Below are 18,752 nucleotides of genomic sequence, written 5' to 3'. Positions count from 1 at the left end.
AAAAGAATGGTGGAAAACCCACTTCTTGAGCATTTATCCCGTCTGTAGTAGCTGGGAGATTCCCACGAGTGAAAAGGGGACGGAGCGAAATGTTACCTGCCCAATGGCGGCAGTAATCGAGGTGACAGGATTCGAACCTATGGCCCTCTGTACCCAAAACAGATGCGCTACCAGACTGCGCTACACCTCGTGGGCCATCCCCAGTAATGGTTGAAGGCCGGCTACAGCGATCGATTGGCACTTGGCACCCGATCTCTTATCACTCAATCTCAGGAAAGGAAAAGGGCCATTTGCCTAAAAATTCTTATGTCCCTGCATGCAAGTCGCACGGCCTAGCTTTGTCTTTCGACCGAGATTGGACTGTACGTCTTTCTCACCTTTCATTCAGGGTCAACGTTGGGCCACAAGTGAAGTGCCATGGAATGGTGCAATATTCGAATTTCGATCTCTTCGCGGAAAGAGCGAAATGACGCATTAGCACGAGATGGGCTGATTAATATTAGGCCTACCAACGTGCCTTCTAAGCCCGTGAGGGCAGCCGGGATTTGTCAGAATTTGGAATTTTGTGTTGTTTGAAAAGATTTTACCCCTTCGTTTTTCAGATAAATCACGCTGTCGTTATATATACGTAACTCCTTTTCCAATTGTGGTGATTCGGGGGACCCCATCAAGCCAAGCGTAGCGCGGCAGGTCAATAATTTTTCCATTCCGAATTCTTGTTGGTTTGGCTTGATTGCTCTTGAATCGGAGAGATACGAACGGGAAGTTTTCATCGATAGCGTTCCATGAATTATCGTATATGAAATGAATTGAACACGAATGATCCATCACTCACATTCTACTAGGTGCTTGAGCGGGGCAAAGTCTTTGCGCATGGAAGGCCAAGCCCGCGCCTCGGCCGATTCGTATTATAGGAATGATCTCTTTATAACACCCCGGGAACGAAACTTAGGCGGATATAGATTAACGGTAGATTATCTGCCTTCCAAGCAGAGGATATGGGTTCGATTCCCGTTATCCGCAACTGACAGGTAGGACAAGGGATGGCTACAGGTCATGGCTACGGGAAAACCAAAGGTGCCATTTATTTGAAAAATCTCGTATATAGAACAAACACAAATTAAACCTAATGGTTGGTCATTGTCCTAGCAACCTGGAAGAACACTTCGAAAAAGAAAGCGCTACGTTTTCAAAACTTCGAGCAGTGGGAACAAGTGTGCGAGGGATAACTTCTGACCCGGTATTGTCATTTCTAATATCACTGATTTCTCCAGTGATAGCGGCATACGGTTGGCGGTATACCATTAGGAAGTTCTTCGATGCTTACGACCCTCGTGCAGGGGGTTTCAGCAAGTGACACTCAAGTTGGAGGTGGGGATGCCGAAGGGCTTTAAGTTCGAAACTGATGGGGGGTTAGTGGAGGGAAACGACCGGACCCTCCCTAGCAACTGCCATAGGTTGGTTACCTTAGGGACTCTCCCTAGCGTACTCGCTAACTGACTGGCTTTCGTAGCACTGGACCGGCTAGGCTACCGAGACTCTCGCTAGCACTGGACCTGATAGGCTTACCGGGACTCTCGCTACACTGCTGTAGGTTAGGGACGGAAGGAGCCCACCAACGCTGCTACTGATTGGTTACGGAGCGGACTCTCCCGGCACTGCTATTGGTTACGCCGGGAAAAGAGTTAGCTAATTCGCTTATTTGGCTAAAAACAAGTTCGGAAGCGAGCGGAAGCGAGCGATTAGCGTGGTGAGATTGAGGTTTCCCTTATTTATAAGGTTATCAATGTGGTTGTGATGAAAAGTTTCCGATATTCCGTCGGCAAGGGCGAAGGGTAAAAAGGCGCGCTAAGCGCATTTTTCGACTTTTATTGTTGGCAAATACAACACAAGGATTGAGCCGGAAAGGGGAACGGAGTGTGCACCGAAGAGGACTCGAACCTCTAACCACCTGGTTCGAAGCCAGGTACTCTATCCGATTGAGCTATCGGTGCGGGGGGGGGTGACCCGCGAGGGCCACCCGTGAAAATAATCAATTAATGGAGAACAAGAAACAAGCGGAAATCTTTGATAATAACTAACAAGAGGATTCTAAGGAGAATCAAGATCCGATTTCGTGTGACTTCATGGTGAACATGATCTGCCAGAATCTCTTCCATTCCCGCATGAATATACCGAAATAACATAAGATTTAGCAAAAGCAGAGTTGGAACATTGGTTATAAGAAGAATTGGGACTAAACGAGCTGCAGTACTTCTTTGAGCAGGCCAATAATTTAAGGTTCCTCTGTGAGCTTTCGTTGCCTTTATATTAGAAGCATTTGTTCTGTAATAATGCCATAAACCCCTTAGGATCAAGGAAAGTAGCAAACTGATGACTAAATAGAGATAAATAGGGGCAAATTCATAAATAGGAGGAAAATAAAAAAGAAACACATTTGGCTCGAAATAATCCCATATTCGCACGTCCAACCCCAGGTTTACCTTTTCGGTGATCTCGGTTACGGTGAGTTCCCACTTGATCCCAACTCGTGTCAATAGGGGCAGGATAGGCTGAAGGCCTCGGCGTGAATTTGGAAGCGGGGTTTGCCACAGGGGGGCGAGAGCCCAGTCTATAGCTTCCATCAACTCATCGAACGGCGGTCCGAATTGCACCAAAGGCCTCGCTACCGATTGCATATCCGGCAGGGTGGCGTCACGGATAACAAAAAGGGTTTCCGAGAGCTCACTGAGATCGCCTGGCCCCGGGCGGCCGGGGAAGTTTCTTAGCGTGCCCATGTGTTCGGCGAAGTCGTCCTGTAGAATCCTCAATTTTCCCTTGATACTCGTCGCCATTTGCTCTGTAATCATTCTTCCGTTTCCAGGCATGTCTTGTGGTGTTGGTTATTAAAGCTGGGGATATTCATGGCAGTTTAAGGCTATCCCGGAATCGAACCCGTGGAATGGTGCCGAGGGAAAGTCGATGGTGTGCCAACATGATTCAACCGTTCAACTTGCCGGGGAGTGCGAGCCAACGCTCCCCCAACAGATACGATAGTGCGAGCCCAACTTCTTGGTGGGTGCGGCGAGCCTTTGCCGCATCCACTAGAATACGCAATTCCGAAATTCCTTCCCGGAATCGATGCCTTTCCGCGGTGGGTACGCCAAAGAAAGCAAGATTGAATTTCCATTCCTTGGACAATTCTCAGTGGATTTGCACTCCATGGTCCAATTGCGGATTCTATATACGAAATTTCCATTCTCAGTGGATTTGCACGTGGCTCCCTAAAGGAAAGTGCCCACTTCTGCCCGGCCAAAGTAATCTGCCGTCCTGGGAAAGTGCATTTCTTGTTAGCCCGAATCTGCCTAACTTTCCCCGCGCATAGCGCTTTCTCCTCGCGCATAGCGCCCGGCCATTTACCCAACGAATTGACTTTACCGACGTTAGTACAGTTAATGGAGGGACGCTGGCGCCTTCCTTTAGGATTCCCTCCAGCCACAGGTTCCCCTACGACTACCATGTTACGACTTCACCCCAGTCACTGACCCAACCGTGGTATGCGCCAAGAAGACCACCAATACCAAAGTGGGCCACACTCAACTAGGCGTGGAACACTTTAGTAATGGGTGATCCCTGGTCGATGCTTCGGGCGAAACCAATTCCCAGGGTGTGACGGGCGGTGTGTACGGGGCCCGGGTACATATTCACCGCGGCATGCTGATCCGCGATTACTAGCGATTCCAACTTTATGTTCTCGAGTTGCAGAGAACAATCCGAACTGAGGCAATCTTTCTGGATTCGCTCCGCCTTACGGCCTTGCTTCCTATTGTAATTGCCATTGTAGCACGTGTGTAGCCCAGCCCATAAGGGCCATGCGGACTTGACGTCATCCCCACCTTCCTCCATAGTAGAACTACGGGCAGTCTTTTGTGAGTGCAACATCGGCACAGAGGGAGTGTCATCAATCCCGGCCTAAGACTGAACACAGATTCATGGGCCCAGGTACCGGCTCACTTACCATCCATTACCGGGTGGCTCGCTCGTCGGAACCGTTCGCCGGAAGCCCATGTTCTATGTTCCTGCTTTAGGGGGTGAATGATGACATTGATCCTTTGAGAGCAGCATGTCTTAGCAACACAAAACGAGGGTTTCGCTCGTTATAGGAGTTAACCAAAAACGTCTCACGACACGAGCTGACGACAGCCATGCAGCACCTGTATGAATTTTCGTTTCATCCCGTTAAGGACAAGCACACTTGTTCATATGTCAAGTGTTCATACGTCAAGTGTTCATATGTCAAGGGCTGGTAAGGTTTTGCGCGTTGTATCGAATTAAACCACATGCTCCACCGCTTGTGCAGGCCCCCGTCAATTCCTTTGAGTTTCAGTCTTGCGACCGTACTCCCCAGGCGGAGTGTTTAACGCGTTAGCTGAGCCCCCGATCCGCAGACCAAGGACGAACACTCATCGTTTACGGCATGGACTACCAGGGTATCTAATCCTGTTTGCTCCCCAAGCTTTCGCACCCCAGCGTCAGTAGAGACCCAGAAAGCTGCCTTCGCTATTTCGGCGTTCCTTCGTATATCTCCGGATTTTATCCCTACACACGAAATTCCACTCCCCTCTATCTCACTCGAGTGAATTGGTTTTGAAAGCATTCCGCCAGTTGAGCTGGCGCCTTTGACTCTCAACCTGATTCACTGCCTACGTGCCCTTTACGCCCAGTCATTCCGAATAACACTTGCCCCCCCCGTCTTACCGCGGCTGCTGGCACGGAGTTAGCCGGGGCTTCTTCCTCGAGTCTTGTCACAATCGCGCACCCGACGAAAGAGCTTTACAAGCGGCATTGCCCTTCCTCGCTAACGCGACGTTTTTCACTCACTCACGCGATATTGCTGGATCAGGCTTTCGCCCATTGTCCAATATTCCCCACTGCTGCCTCCCCACGGAGTCTGGGCCGTGTCTCAGTCCCAGTGTGGCTGATCGTCCGAAAAGATCAGCTAAGCATCTGCGGCTTGGTCAGCCTTTACCCAACCAACTACCTAATACTACGCAGGCTCATCAAACAGCGCTTTAACGCTTTATCGAAGCTTTTTCGCTTTCGTTTATTCGGGATTTGGCCCAAACTGTTTGGCAGATTCCCACGCGTTACGCACCCGTTCGCCACTTTGTTTTCAACTGTTCCATGAAGGGACGAAAACAACGTTCGACTTGCATGTGTTAAGCATATCGCTAGCGTTCATTCTGAGCCAGGATCAAACTCGGTTTTTTGGTTAAAAACGCGGAAACGAGATATTTTCTGAGTTTCCGGATAGTTTTTGCAGATTCAAGGAAATACTTGAAGACGGAGGGGATACTGGACGGTTCCTCCTCCACGCGGGAAGGGAAGGGAAGGGAAGGGAAGGGAAGGGAAGGGAAGGGAAGGGAAGGGAAGGGCGTGAAGACCTTTCTTCGAGTATTTATTCTTTCATTGATCCAGTTCAACTCTCTCTGAGCCGAACCCTATTCAATGATGATGTGATTTGGGGTTCGGAGGTTCGATAGAAACTGCTCCATGATACAAAGCCATACTTGCTTTGCATCGCCCAAACCACACTCCATGTTATGAACTTCTGTATATGCCCGACGACTCGTCTCAAGGTTTCATTTTGAAGTTCTTGTTCGAATTCCATAAGCCTGAGGCATTGCTTATAGTGAGCTTTCAGGCGCTTAGCAGGCTTCCCTTCACGTTATCCCGGTGGACCGTATTCAGTGAACAAAAGAAAGTATTTCTATGAAATTTTTCGGTTTCTTTTGCCTTTGGCTCCCAACTCCGGATGCAAGACTCGAACTTGCGGCCCATGGATTAACAGTCCACTGCTCTACCGACTGAGCTAATCCAGAACCAATATGGATGTATCCCTTCATGGAGGAGGAGACACGGGGCAGGGCCTCCCGAAGAGGATGCGATCAGTAGTCCATCGGGGAACCGCTCCGCTGATGAACCCTCGTCCTCCTCGAGGGTAGATCTAGGCGATCACTTACGGGCCGTTGTGTTGCCGGCGGGATGCGGGGATTTGAGCGGGATTTTCGGGGAGGCACCACCACTTTCAGCGTATGCTCGAAAACCCACGGTTGGAATTGGAAGTCGTCACAACAAGCCTTGCAGTCATAATGAACGGAAGTCGGATTCGAACTAACTAGAAAGGGTGGTGAGTCGGGCAGCCTGAGGCCTTCCCGCTGTGATTTCGGCAGACCTTTATCTTCCTTCCGGTCGAAATCTCCTGGAATCTCTTCGAGGAACCGAGAACGCAGAACCAGAAAACCCTAATGATTCATGCCAAGCGAGACGATTAATCTTACTTTACGTTGATCTTCGAGAGAATGAAAGAATTCTACCCGTAATGGAAGCGAAAGCAACAATCATTTCTTATTATTATACGATAACGTCGGTGACTGATACGGAATATTCGACGATGAATTTTGGATCGAATCGGAGCTTGCTTGCTTTTCGGGTGGAAAAATGGCATGCATGCATTCTATAAGGTGGGAAAATGGCAGGATTTGGAATTCGGAAAAGAAATGGCTCGGGAAATGGCGGGAAAATCGCTTGCTTTTCGGGTGGCTCTTCCGGATCAATCACGAGTCGAAACATGGTTAGGGCACTGATGTGTCTCGAGCTGATTCCGAATGCCGTCAATAGAAATCTCGTAGCATTCCCCAATTTTCTTGACGATCAACAAATGAAGGGAGAAATCTTTTCCATATTCGTAATAGCCGTCGCAGCTGCCGAAGCTGCTATTGGGTTATCCATTGCTTCGGTTATCCAGCGGAATAGAAGATCGACTCGTATCGATCAATTCGATTGGTTAAAATGGTAATTGATTCAGGTGCCATTTCCGTGGGTGATTCAGTATTGAATGAAATAATACACATGTATTGCATCCAACTGGTAGTACTATTTTTTCCCCCCAATAATTCGATTTCCGTTCCAAAAAATTATGTCATACCTACCTGAATCCCTACCTACCCCGGGGAACCATTGGAATCGTTTCGTACCGTTCTTCCCCGTATTGCAGAATTCATTCATTTTATTAGGGGAATGGGGGGGTTCCACCTTACCATCCCACGGAATGTCTGTGTGGTTACACCTCTCCTTCACGCGTGAACCGGATCAAATGCTCGCTTCCAGCCTTGGCAGCTCGGTTCCGGACGAATGATTCGGACGATGGGCGGGCAGAACAGAGTTTTTTTCTAGGGGCCTAGAACTTATGAACTTATCCAGGTTTCCCAGCCCAGAAGGGACCCCGGATTTTGGCTCTGTGCCTCGTAGCCTCGATTAGCCACGCATCAGCGGATTCAGTGGAAGGAGCTTGCCCATCGTTGAGCACTCTCGTTCTTGTGGAGTGGCTTTCAGTGGGATGAGCAGATGGTTTTGGCTGATCTAGCGGGTTCGCGTCATAACCAATCGGGGAACCCAATCATTTGAAGGCAAGAAGGCCAGCGTACGAGCAGGGAAAGTAGCACTCGTTGGAGGCGTTTGACCTGTAGACCCCGCGTTCTTGTTGTCGGGTTCCCGCGCGCGAAAACGCTAGCCTTCATGAGAGGAGAGAGGGGAAATTGGGTCAATAAAAATGTTATGGCACTTTTAGCAACGGCAAGGGCTAGCAGGAAAACTTGAGGGCAACAACACTTTTTTTTGGGTTGGGAAAGTGGCTCTTCCCCGACAGACTTCGAATCTGTTCCATGGGAATGAACAACAGCTTTCCGCTTCTTTTTCTTCCCCTCGATCCCAATCCTCTTTCGATTATTGCTGGCAGCATTCCGGGGAAGCGATCACGAATAAGATGATGAAGCTAGGCTTTGCAGGCAGGAAGAAACAGGAAGCGGTTCCCCTGCCGATGGAGGATTCATGTTGCCGGAATTGAGTATTAGAAGGATCAGCTAGGCAAAGCGGTTCCCCTGGGTTCCCGATGGAGGAGTAATTAAGCCTCCATCTCGAGTGGCGCCGTTGAAGAACCTAACCTTCTTGAACCCATTTTTCTAAACCTTTGCCAGAAGCGGAACCTAAAGCTTCTCCCGGAACCTAAAGCTTTTCCCGGAACCTAAAGCTTTTCCCGGAACCTAAAGCTTTTCCATCTGCTTTTCCCTTCATGGAAGCGCTCTGCTTTTCCCTTGCTTCTCCCCTGCACTCACCTAAAGCAGGAAACTTCTACCGAACAGGAAACTGAAGCAAAGCATATAGGTGTAACCTATCTCCTGATGAGGAAAGAAACCGGCCAGCAGGAACCTTCTCCCTCGGCACAAGTCCAGAAATGCGGTTAGCCCTTTTCTTTTGCCAGCCTTTAAACTGCCATAAATATCAAGAACGGACGGGGAAGAGCAACGGAATATAAGTACGATTTACGCGCGAATTGATTTTATTTGCTATTTCAATCTCTAGTGTTTCGAGTTCGGAATGAATATCAGTATATAACGAGGAGGTATTAGTAGCTGTTCGTCTAGTGGGTTTTGTTTCCCCCAGTTAAAAGACTTTAAGTGACATTTTCGGAGCGACTTTTAGGGCAAGAGGCGAAGCTATTTAAACAGATTCATAGCATTTTCCCAGTTCTTAGGAAGCTCTGTGGTCTGAGTTCGAGGAATAGCATGAATTACTACTATTCAGTTTGCGTTCAAGTACGCAAATGGTTGCGGAATCATTTCTAAATGGGATGGTAGAGCGTCGTGCACCGTTGCACGAATAAACAGTATAAGCTCCGTCGTGCCAGGAAATGGAACTTTAGTCGAAAGCACTGTTAGCTATTTGAGAGCATCCCCGCCTCCGAGAATGAGACGAGACAGTGAGTCGCTTCCGCTTTCCAGTTGGTGACGAATTCGGCGGCTTTTCCAGTGGGACAAAACATCAGCCCACACTGATCCAACCAAGCATGGTTTTCTTGGAAGGGGAGGAAAGAGGATTATAGGAGTTGGCTGACACTTCAGAAGGGAAGGGGGGGTTAACAAAAGAAAGCCATGGGGGAAATTGCGGCGAAAGGAGCTCAGGTCCACGAAACCTATGCGGATGCATACGATGACGCTGCCCATGAAACTGAAGTAGCAGAATCTGCCCGCGGATCAGGAGGAGCTCTCCGCGGCTGCTGAGATGGATGATAATCCTTCGGCCCTGTTTTTCCTTTCACGGTTACCTCGCCGCTGGGTGTTTTTAAGGACTTAGCCATTCTACTTGTGGTAGGACTTTCGGTGGTGAAATCCCTGTCTGAATTATCGAATAAAAGTCGAGTCGATTCTTCTCGGTTTTCGTGCATCGGGCTTAGGAATATGTCTATTTGCCAATAAAGTGGCTGGTTATACTTTAGTCACATTTTCCAGTGTTGCTCGGACTATGTTACCCATGATGGGTATTCCGTTACTAGCACATCCCGCTCCTCCTCCGATAGTATTCGCATCAACCGGCCCAGAACCAGGTGTAGCTATTTGAGAAGTTCATGTTCTTAATCTTCCGATTTGTAAAAACTCAAATGATCTATAAACTCCCATTTCAGGTTTGGTGAGAAAATCACCAAACCGCAAAAAAACACAACTTTAGGTTGAGGAACGGGGTTTCGGTATAGATGGAATAATCGTTTCGTTTCTCACGAAGGACATATTCGTGCTCAGCGAGAAAGCTTCCCCCGATCCCTCTGAATCCATTCAAATTTTCGATATCGAATCTCCCTTTTTTTTTGCGGTGCAATTTTTTGCCACACCTCCAATGACAGGTTGTACTTGTCGAAACAGCCTAACCAACTCTCCCAATCATTCGCATTCAAATCCCAAAGTTGTTCGGAAAGTCCCTGCGTCGTAGCGAAATTCTTAATATGTTCATCGATACTATACCCACGTACAATCCCGTCAGTTCTGTTATCGAGACATCCCACGGAGTCGCCCTTTTCCCTGTCATTCCTCCCTAATTAGTAAATTTCGAAGGTTCCCTCCCTTCTTTCGGATAATAACCACGCTTCGGAGCATCGTTGCACGGATAATTCCCATCTTCCGGAGCATCATCCCGATTCCCATTCTCCTTCCATCCCTCCCGGACGGAATTTGGCGGGGTGGACCATCGGAGGGAGAATAACTCGTGTCATTACTAAATTTTAGAAAATTCGAGAAGCAGTCAAGACTGGGTTTTTCCCAGAGACGTTGCTTGTAGGAAATCTGATTCAAGTTTCACCGGGAAAAACGGGATTTGAACCCGCGACTTCTGGCGTGACAGACCAGCACTCTAACCAACTAAGCTATTTTCCCAAACGTCATGAATCATCGTAGATTCTTCATCGGGATCTTTCCACTCGGCACGGCTATGCCAGTAGAGATCCGAAGGTTGAAACTATATCTTCCGCCTGAACGAGGCTTTCGAGGAAAATGAAGTGAGTGGCCGCCGTGGCGGGCCCGCGCAGCGCCGGGCGGGGGCTAGGGCTCCCTGCTTCGCACCTGAAGGCGGTGGCAGTAGGAAGGTTGGTCAACCCGTGGTCTTGTCGCATTTCGAGGGCCTCGTAGTAGTAATGGCACAATCTGCAAGTTCGGATCGGTTTTTAGGCGAAGCCAGCCGCCCCCCGGCCTTTACTCGCTATGCAGCAAGCGGAGCCACGCCCTGCCGCTCGCCCAACGCTTTTCAATTGAATTGAAAGGTCCACAGATTTCATGACCATCTAGTAGTTTGAATTGTACCATAAACCAAGAAAACGCCATGCGACAGCGCACCTTCTTTTTCTTCGGTTTCCAAGAAAGAAAGAATTGCTCGTTTTTCACGTTCTCTGCGAACCTTGCCTCCATCTGTCAAGCTTTTAGTGGTTCCACACCTGCGATGCAGTCCGAAGGAGAAATCGCAGGTGTGGATGAATTACACAAAGCGTCTGCTGCGCTCGTGTAGCCAATGGAGCTGCAGTGAAGCTTTGTGAGAAGAAAGTGGCGGGCAGCCATCCACGACACGAAGTGGATGGCTGCCTGCCACTTTCCTCCGTCTCATTCAACTGTGATAACGTTTTTTGCAAGTATTATTCAGCTTTTTCTTCTTCGTCATGCGGATAAAGCGGGCTCGCTCCTTCTGCCCCTTCCGGGATTCCCGTGGTTGTACCACCATCAATCAAATTAGTGGATTTGAAAACCATACGCCGGATTCAATTCATAATTACAGTGTTTGGTTTGGAAAACCAACCTTGGGTAATAACGGACTCGAACCGCTGACTCTCTCGGTGTAAACGAGGCACTCTACCAACTGAGCTAATTACCCTCTGCAGGGGGCTCACAGCCCTCCCTTTCCTTCTACGGTGCCTACCGGCCCGTATCGAGTCCCCCCTCGGGCAAGGTCCTCTCGTCCCCCCGGCCCTCTTGCTTGGAATTGCCAGATCATCAACTATCAAAGAGCACACCATGAGTGGTGCGTTTCTCGATGGTGTTCTTCCATTGATCGCTCGACGCTTTATCTTACTACATATCCCTACCGGTAATTCATCGCTTTGTGCCCTGAGTCGCTGCGCCATTGAAGTGCATCCATCCCTCGGCCTTTTAGTTAGAGCGAAGTGGTGGATAAGTGGCCTGGCTTCCGGTTGAAGAAGAGGGCCGCGAGATTCCCTTCCCCGATTCCCGAGAGAAATGGCGTGCGGGGCGCGAAACGCGCTCCGGAAAGAGATAACCCTCGAAGCGAAGCGCGCAAAAGCGCTTCTCCGGAGATAAAGCGCTGAGTTGCTGGGGTTCCCGTTAGGGAACCAACAAGTACCCCCATTTCCAAAACAAGAAATGGCGGAAATGGAGAAACGGCCAAATCTTAGGCAAAGGAAGGAAAATCTTTCGGAATTGACCGTCCTTCCCTCCCGTCCGGCACAAGAGATGGAGGAGCTAAAAGCGGAAAAGATATCCCAAGGGCGAACCGCCTCCGATTTGTTGTTATGGCCCGGATGGCCGGCCGGAGGTAGCCTAGAGAGGTGCCCTTAGCCACCCAAATGATACGCACTTTTGCTACGCCAGTATCTCGAACTTGTACGACTGGGGGAAATAAGAATAGGCGGCTGAGGCCCATTTGTCCTTGGTTACCTCTACTAGGGCCCTGTCGAACCGGGCAATAGCTGGTCCTTGTATATCTTTCTGGACCTTCCCAGCGCTATGTGCCCCATATCCAGTATGATACTTGTCTGTGGTAAAGAAACGCAACCTCTTCGTACCGAGCTAGGTAATCAGGAGAAAAGGGATTCGAACCCTTAACCTTTGGTTTTGGAGACCATTGTTCTACCATTGGAACTATTCTCCTGAAGCGGAAGAAAAAGGTCAAATCAGTCGTGGCTCCATTATAATACGCAAATTTATAGATCAATACAGATCGCTCTGTTTTCATGATTGACTAGCACAGATAACAATAATCCGATTTCGCAATAATCCTAGTCCAACAGGGGGAAGAGCACATTCTATACGTTTTTCTCTGGCTCTCTCGGCTTTAATCCCGAGATATTTCATCTTGTGCCGGTAGGGAGCAGAGATGCTGGAGTATCAGAGATCGACCCAGCCAAGTCGGATAGCCCTTTAGCTTCTGCTGGGGCGAATTATTCATCCAATTTGGTCATTTCTTTCAGCCATTCGGGTCAATAAATAAGCAATTTCTTCATGAAATTAGAATTTTATTGGCAAACAAATGGTTTGAATTCATTCGCTCAGCGTCGATTGCCTCTGCTTCGTGTCCCCCCATTTGGATTCGACAAAGCCAAACAACCCATTTCATTCAAAAAGGCATTCTTTCTTATCATGTTTTATTCGGAGAGCCAACAAACAATTTTTCTTATTTCGCCTCGAAGTGATCGACCATTCCCATTATTTTGGCAAACAAACCCTACGATCTCAGTCGCTTTCAGCTCCCTCGATCATTAGGCGGGGGGTAGGTCGAGCAAAGATCTCCCAGCAGCATCCAATCTCAATGCCTTCATTCGATGTTGCTTTCAGCTCCATCTCGTATTGGACCTTCGGTCTTCGACCTCAGACCAGCTTCTAACTCCCTTGCTGCCCTTCGGCCAGCTCATCAAAGAAAGAAGCTATCGTGCCAAGTGCCTTCGATGTCGCGCGTAATCTATCAGGGGTCGGTCGATCTTCGATCTTCCAGGATCTCTCTCGTCAAGCGGGTTCGAGGTGCTCGGCTCATTAGCCATTGTTTATGAAACAGATAGAGAACCCGAAAACCCAACTATTCCCTATTCTCTTCGGCCTTAGAAGCACCTTCTAGCCAATCTAGCAAATCAAGAATCTAATCCGCTCGATGCGAAGTGGGAGTTGATCATTAATATTATGATGCTCCCGAGTAAGCTTCAACTGCCGCTGGTCCGGAGTTAGAACTAGCCGTTTCTCGAAAGAGATTTGACAAGTTAAAAAAGCCCGCAAGGTCTCTCCCGACAACTGTCCCGTCTTTTTAGGCGTTTACCAGCCGAATTGGATGGTCCCATTCGGAACTACCTCTGATCGACGCAGCCAGGCGAACCACCCTTACGGGCGTTCGGACCCTTTCCCTTCGCCATCCACACCAGCCATAGAGCCTGCCCAACGATCGTTGCTCTACCTCTGGCCGTAGCCCCCGGAGACCGGTTGACTCTAGGAACCTATCACCGTGAGCATGATAGCAAGACTCCGTTTATTTGTCATGTTTTCTTCTTCGTAGTTGATCAAGAGGGTGGAAATCTGAATAACCTTGTCAGTAGTTTTTCGTTCCCTACCCCTCTCTAGCCTTCAGGAGGAGTTAGTGGTTGCCGTGGATTAGACCACTACCCTTCTAGAATACACAATTCCCAGACGCTTCTCGTGTATTCTCTTCAGGGATTATCCCTGCCTTCGGTTCGTCAATTCTGAACTGCACTCCCTGCAGCCTTATTTTCTTGCCCATCTCAAGGGACACGTGGATTTCGATATTGACGTGCGGAACACATAAACATGCCAACCCTTCTTCTCCGAACTGAACCGGATGCCAACCGCCGATTCTCATCCTCCCCCCCTACCCCCATCCGAGCCTTTCCTGCTCTTTCTGGGTGACCCAAGGCTTGATGCCAGATGATGCCTCATCTAGCACCCGTGGACCCCGTATCGGTGCGGAAACCTCATCCCAGATGCGGAACATAGTTCCATACCTTTGACTGACTGTTTTTCACAGCCCTCGGATAATCCGGTGATGTGGGAACGACATTAATCGCTTTCCACCACACCGACACGTCGTAGTGTCCCCTTTCCATTATCTCTACCAGTCTCGGTGAGAGATAGTCAGTCCATTGTCTTACCCAGGACGAAAGGACGTACTTCTCCCGTCCCGGACCCATTCGTTGAGATGAGTATCGGTATGTTCCGGAAGTCAACCTTCCACTCTTCCCAACGCCTAATGGCCGCCAAGAAGCGCTTGATGTGATGCGTCACGTGGTCTTGTCTGACCAATAGACAGCCACCACTGCAACGGGATCGGAAAAGGTCCCGACGGTGAATGCATCATTATTTTGTGCCGAAGCCAACGCCCGTGTCTGGGGGGCTTAACAAGCACCTTATACCCGGCTCCGAATAGTCGATAAGTTTCGGCTATCCGTACCTCACGGTACTCCCGGAGCCTCTCCACCAGTGGGGATAAAGTTATCGCCGATGATCTACGGACGGCGGTTATCCACTTAGGAGAGATAGGCGACACATCAATGTTCCGCCAAATAAATCGTTTGGCAGATTCGTAAGAACCATTATTAGATATTTGGCTCCTACTCGAATTGATAGTGACATCTATACGGGGCATAATCAACGATATATATTCGCCACCCGGCGGCCACCTATTACTGGGTCGTCTCCCAGTACACCAGAATTTCTGAAGATCCTATTATAACCGGATCTCCTGGCTGCGATTCGGACCACCATATGGTGGCACAAAGAAAAGCAAGGCCAAGACGAGTAAGCCCCAAGAGGCTGACCAATCTCGAAACTCCATCCTTTCGGATAGGTTTTGGTTACCACTTCGCCGCCAGAACCGCGAGCGTCTATCCCCCGGTGGGCAGAAGTCGCGAACGGGACCTCAAACGAGGTACCCCGGATCCAAGCTTCCCAACCTTGGGCTAAGTGTTCTCCAAAGAACGATTCCAGCCTCGCGCTTTGCAGGCGAAACGGAAATCTATCTGTTGCTGCTGAGAGGTTCCCTTCGGCCAGGTGAGGGGTTAGACCAAACACCCGACATAGAGATCCCCGACCGTCCGCCGATACCAGATTTGAACAGATTCCTACCTTTTCGGGGTTGGGGGAGGGACCCTCGGTTCGGGTTGGTCCGGGCTAAGCGCCATCGGTTCCCCGGAAGAACCCCATGGAATTAGAGATGGGAAAAATGAGGCTCTGGCAGCAGCCTTTGGCAGCAAGATTTTGTATTTGCCTATTCTCGCGTATCCTTTTGATAGTCTTCCGAAAATCCATAGCATTCTGAAAGTGATTGGGTTGAAAAACGAAGAGAACCCCTTCCAAGCAAGGGAAAAGCGGGTGCCGCAACGCGGGCAAGAAGCTCGGGAAGCGGCTGTAGCGCAGGAAGGAAAGGGGCTCCCGTGCATACGGGCTATGCTCATGCATTCGAAGCTCCCGTGCATACGGGCTATGCTCATGCATTCGAAACTTCCAAGCAAGCGCGGAAAAGGTGGCAACGCGGAAAACGCCAAGCGTTCTCTGCCCAAACACCACAAACTGTCATGAATATCAAAGACGGAAAGATAATGGACAGAAACAAATACGTCGGCATCAGGATCTAAAATTCGTCGTCAAATAGGAGAAAATGTTCGGCATAAAAGACTCAATCCGAGAAAGAGAGCCCTTATTCGGGAGTGGGGATTTCCCCTTATTCGGAGGGAGAGGCTTCTGAAAAAATCATGGAAAAGAGGGAAATCTGGGAATTTGGCCGACCTAATTTTGGGGTTTCCCTCCTTTCGAAAGGAGCTCCGGAAAAAACCATCCAAAAGACGAAAATCTGAAGATTTCTCCGAAAAATCACATACTTCGTGAAAGTCGTCCCCCTCTTACGGATTACTCATGAAGGGAAAGATGTAAAAGCTCAAACCGTTACTAAAAACTATTAAAGGGAAACACATCAATCTTCTACCCTTTCTAGAAAAAAGATCGGACGTTATTCCGGTTCGTATTCCCTCTCGTGAACATATTTTATAAGCCAGGTAGCCAACAAGTCATAAACATATTTATGCCAATCCCAAAATAGTCAATATTCCTGGTTCTACAGTACCCTGCGGTGATCCCACACCTATTAAAGAAGCTTCTTGAGATCCTATCAAACCAGACATAGCATGGTATAAAGAAAAGAGGGAACGAATTAGAAAATCGACAGAATAACTGAAATAAAGAAAATGATCTCCTTCGAGACTTCCCTCCTATCTCTCTATTTATAAAGATTCTTCCCATTATCCTTTCAGTCATAAAGGTTATTGGATACCTGAAAAGTATCCCCTCTTCCATTATGAGAGGAAAAAAACTTCTCCTTTTTATTTTCATTATCTGGACTATTATTATCCACACTATTCGGAGGTCGAGTATGAAAAACCCAATGCTGTGGTATTCCCTGAACCTCACTATAATTCTATAAAATCTCCCCATAGAAATGAAATAGAGAGACACTGCCTTCCCCAGAACAGAAGGAAGAAATGGCTATTCAATATCGTAAATCATTGGCGGAGCAATCGAATAGCTAACTCCTACTGTTCTCTTTTGATATGTATATGATCAGTATCACGTATGTAATACATATCTCAACTCATACGTAATATATTATTTGCCTTAATCGCTGGCAAGGCGGCTATTCGCCTCAAACGCCGCCGGCGAGGCAAACGCCTTGCGCTTTTTTCTCCGGGAATAAGGCTGCTAGGCAGGCGAGCTTAAGCTCAGCTATAGGTACCATCCTACCTCCTGATGAGGTATATAACAGTTAGAAAATACTCAATATACCTTATGCCTTTTTGCCTGCGCGTAGCGCTTACCCGACAAAAACAAAGAAAGGGGCGGGCGCGCCTTTAGCCTTTGCCATTGGACGAGTCTCACAAGGCTAGGCCAATACGCTCACCATCAAATTCCAGATCCCGAGGCTGAAGGGCGCACAGGTCTCTTCGTCCTGCATCCAAACACTGGAGACAATTCGATCATCAACCGACCGGTCTCCGTAGCTTCGATGTGGGATCTTCTTGGCTTGCAGGCTAGCAAGTAGTTCGCAAAGCGAACGAAGTGGAAGGCTTACTTTGAGCCTTCCACTTTCTAGGCTTCGCCGTATTATTTAACCATCCCATTCGGCGAAGTAAAGGCTGGAATGACTACCTCACCGTTAAGATGGTTTGAGGTGTTGATCCGGTTAACACTTCGCTAAGGGTTGAGGACTTGTTTCAACCAAGGCCTTGGGCAAGGATCGCTTGCTTCGGTCGCTGCGCTTCGCCGGCTTTCTTTGATGATCGATGAATTCCTGCCAGGTTGATGAAGTCCCTGCCGTTGGTTGGTTGGATTATACGAAGCAGGAAGGATGTGGCGGGGCAAAGCTGGATTCGCAGATTATGGAATTTGTTTGGAAGATACTGCCTTCTTGCATGATCTTTTTGATGGCGGAATTCTTATGAAATTCGGAAACCTCGGCCCAACCGGAACCCTCCGGCCACAACCCGAGAAACTGATAAACGTCAGGAACAAAACCCGAGTGGCCGTAGGACGTAATTCTGCAAGCGGAAAAAGGGACTCGAACCCTCAACTTCAGCCTTGGCAAGGCTATACTCTACCATTAAGCTATTTCCGCCAGCGGAACCAGAGCCGGGTGCGGAGCGGAGAAAGCGCTATAGCTTTCTCCGCGGCTTCGTTGTGGATTGGAACCACTGACTTGAAACTTTGATGACTTATCGACGTTCCTTTGTTGATCGATAGGCGGGGCGCTGCGCGCTTCCCTGTGAAAACGCTACGCGTTGTTTTCGACCCATGCTTGGAAAGATTCGAACTCTCAACCCCCAAATCCGTAGTTTGGTGCTCTATCCAATTGAGCTACAAGCACTTTGGTTAGCGAAACGAACAAAGGCTAAGACGGTCGGAAGACCTTCTGCGCTTCGCGTTTCCCCGGTCAGAGAAAAAAGCCCAAACTGTTTGGCAGATTCCCACGCGTTACGCACCCGTTCGCCACTTTGTTTCCAACTGTTCTCACGTGGGGCATTTGACAAGACAAGCAAAGGCGGGGCGGATCCTGCCGGTGGTACACTTCTGTTTGGGGGGTGGGGGGGGCCCCACCAAGCAGAAAACGCTTCGCTTCACCGAATCCAAACCACTTTTTTTTGCCTAAGAAGAAGGCAAAGCCAACCACCAAGGGGGGGAACCGGCTTTGCGGTTGGTGGCCCCGTAAGGACGAAAACAACGTTCGACTTGCATGTGTTAAGCATATCGCTAGCGTTCATTCTGAGCCAGGATCAAGGGTTTTGGGGGATTTTGCCATCTAAGCAATAACTTACGACGAGCCCCGGGGGGGCCGAAGGGGATAGCGTAGATCATACGCTACCCCGACGACCCCGCTACTAATGTAGGCGATTCATGCTTTCACTGCTGGCAAAAGCCAAACGGCCCCGGTCCGCCCACCATGCTGCTAGCGGACACTTCGCCGCAGCTGAAAATTCTCTCACTAGCAGGAACACACATAAAAATTCCGCTGCGAATCTTGGTTGTGCTCGCAGCAGGCTTCTGGTGCTTAAAAAAAGTTTCAAAAAGGCCCATCTCTAACGAATAATCGGTCAATAAATGCCACATACCAGCATTAAG

General features: G+C 48.9%; 5 non-coding genes and 1 pseudogene across 5 annotated transcripts; 1 reads left to right on the top strand and 5 right to left on the bottom strand.

Moving 5' to 3' along the window:
- Nucleotides 1–116: 116 nt before the first annotated feature.
- TRNAP-UGG (transfer RNA proline (anticodon UGG)) lies at nucleotides 117–190 on the bottom strand. The gene has a single exon. It is a non-coding gene; the product is annotated as a tRNA-Pro (tRNA).
- A 762-nt stretch (nucleotides 191–952) lies between these two features.
- TRNAG-UCC (transfer RNA glycine (anticodon UCC)) lies at nucleotides 953–1,023 on the top strand. The gene has a single exon. It is a non-coding gene; the product is annotated as a tRNA-Gly (tRNA).
- Nucleotides 1,024–1,920: 897 nt separating this feature from the next.
- Nucleotides 1,921–1,994, bottom strand: TRNAR-UCG (transfer RNA arginine (anticodon UCG)). The gene has a single exon. It is a non-coding gene; the product is annotated as a tRNA-Arg (tRNA).
- A 1,469-nt stretch (nucleotides 1,995–3,463) lies between these two features.
- LOC147879494 (18S ribosomal RNA) lies at nucleotides 3,464–5,244 on the bottom strand (annotated as a pseudogene).
- Nucleotides 5,245–10,167: 4,923 nt separating this feature from the next.
- TRNAD-GUC (transfer RNA aspartic acid (anticodon GUC)) lies at nucleotides 10,168–10,241 on the bottom strand. The gene has a single exon. It is a non-coding gene; the product is annotated as a tRNA-Asp (tRNA).
- Nucleotides 10,242–11,153: 912 nt separating this feature from the next.
- TRNAV-UAC (transfer RNA valine (anticodon UAC)) lies at nucleotides 11,154–11,226 on the bottom strand. Its single transcript has one exon. It is a non-coding gene; the product is annotated as a tRNA-Val (tRNA).
- Nucleotides 11,227–18,752: the final 7,526 nt, after the last annotated feature.

This window comes from Dipteris shenzhenensis, unplaced genomic scaffold (genome assembly GCF_047967505.1).
Source record: "Dipteris shenzhenensis isolate YYH24624 ecotype China unplaced genomic scaffold, Dip_SZ_1.0 scaf0002, whole genome shotgun sequence".
In the NCBI taxonomy this organism is placed as follows: domain Eukaryota; kingdom Viridiplantae; phylum Streptophyta; class Polypodiopsida; order Gleicheniales; family Dipteridaceae; genus Dipteris; species Dipteris shenzhenensis.
Note: the sequence above shows the minus strand (reverse complement) of the source record. Positions and strands in the feature narration are given on the sequence as shown.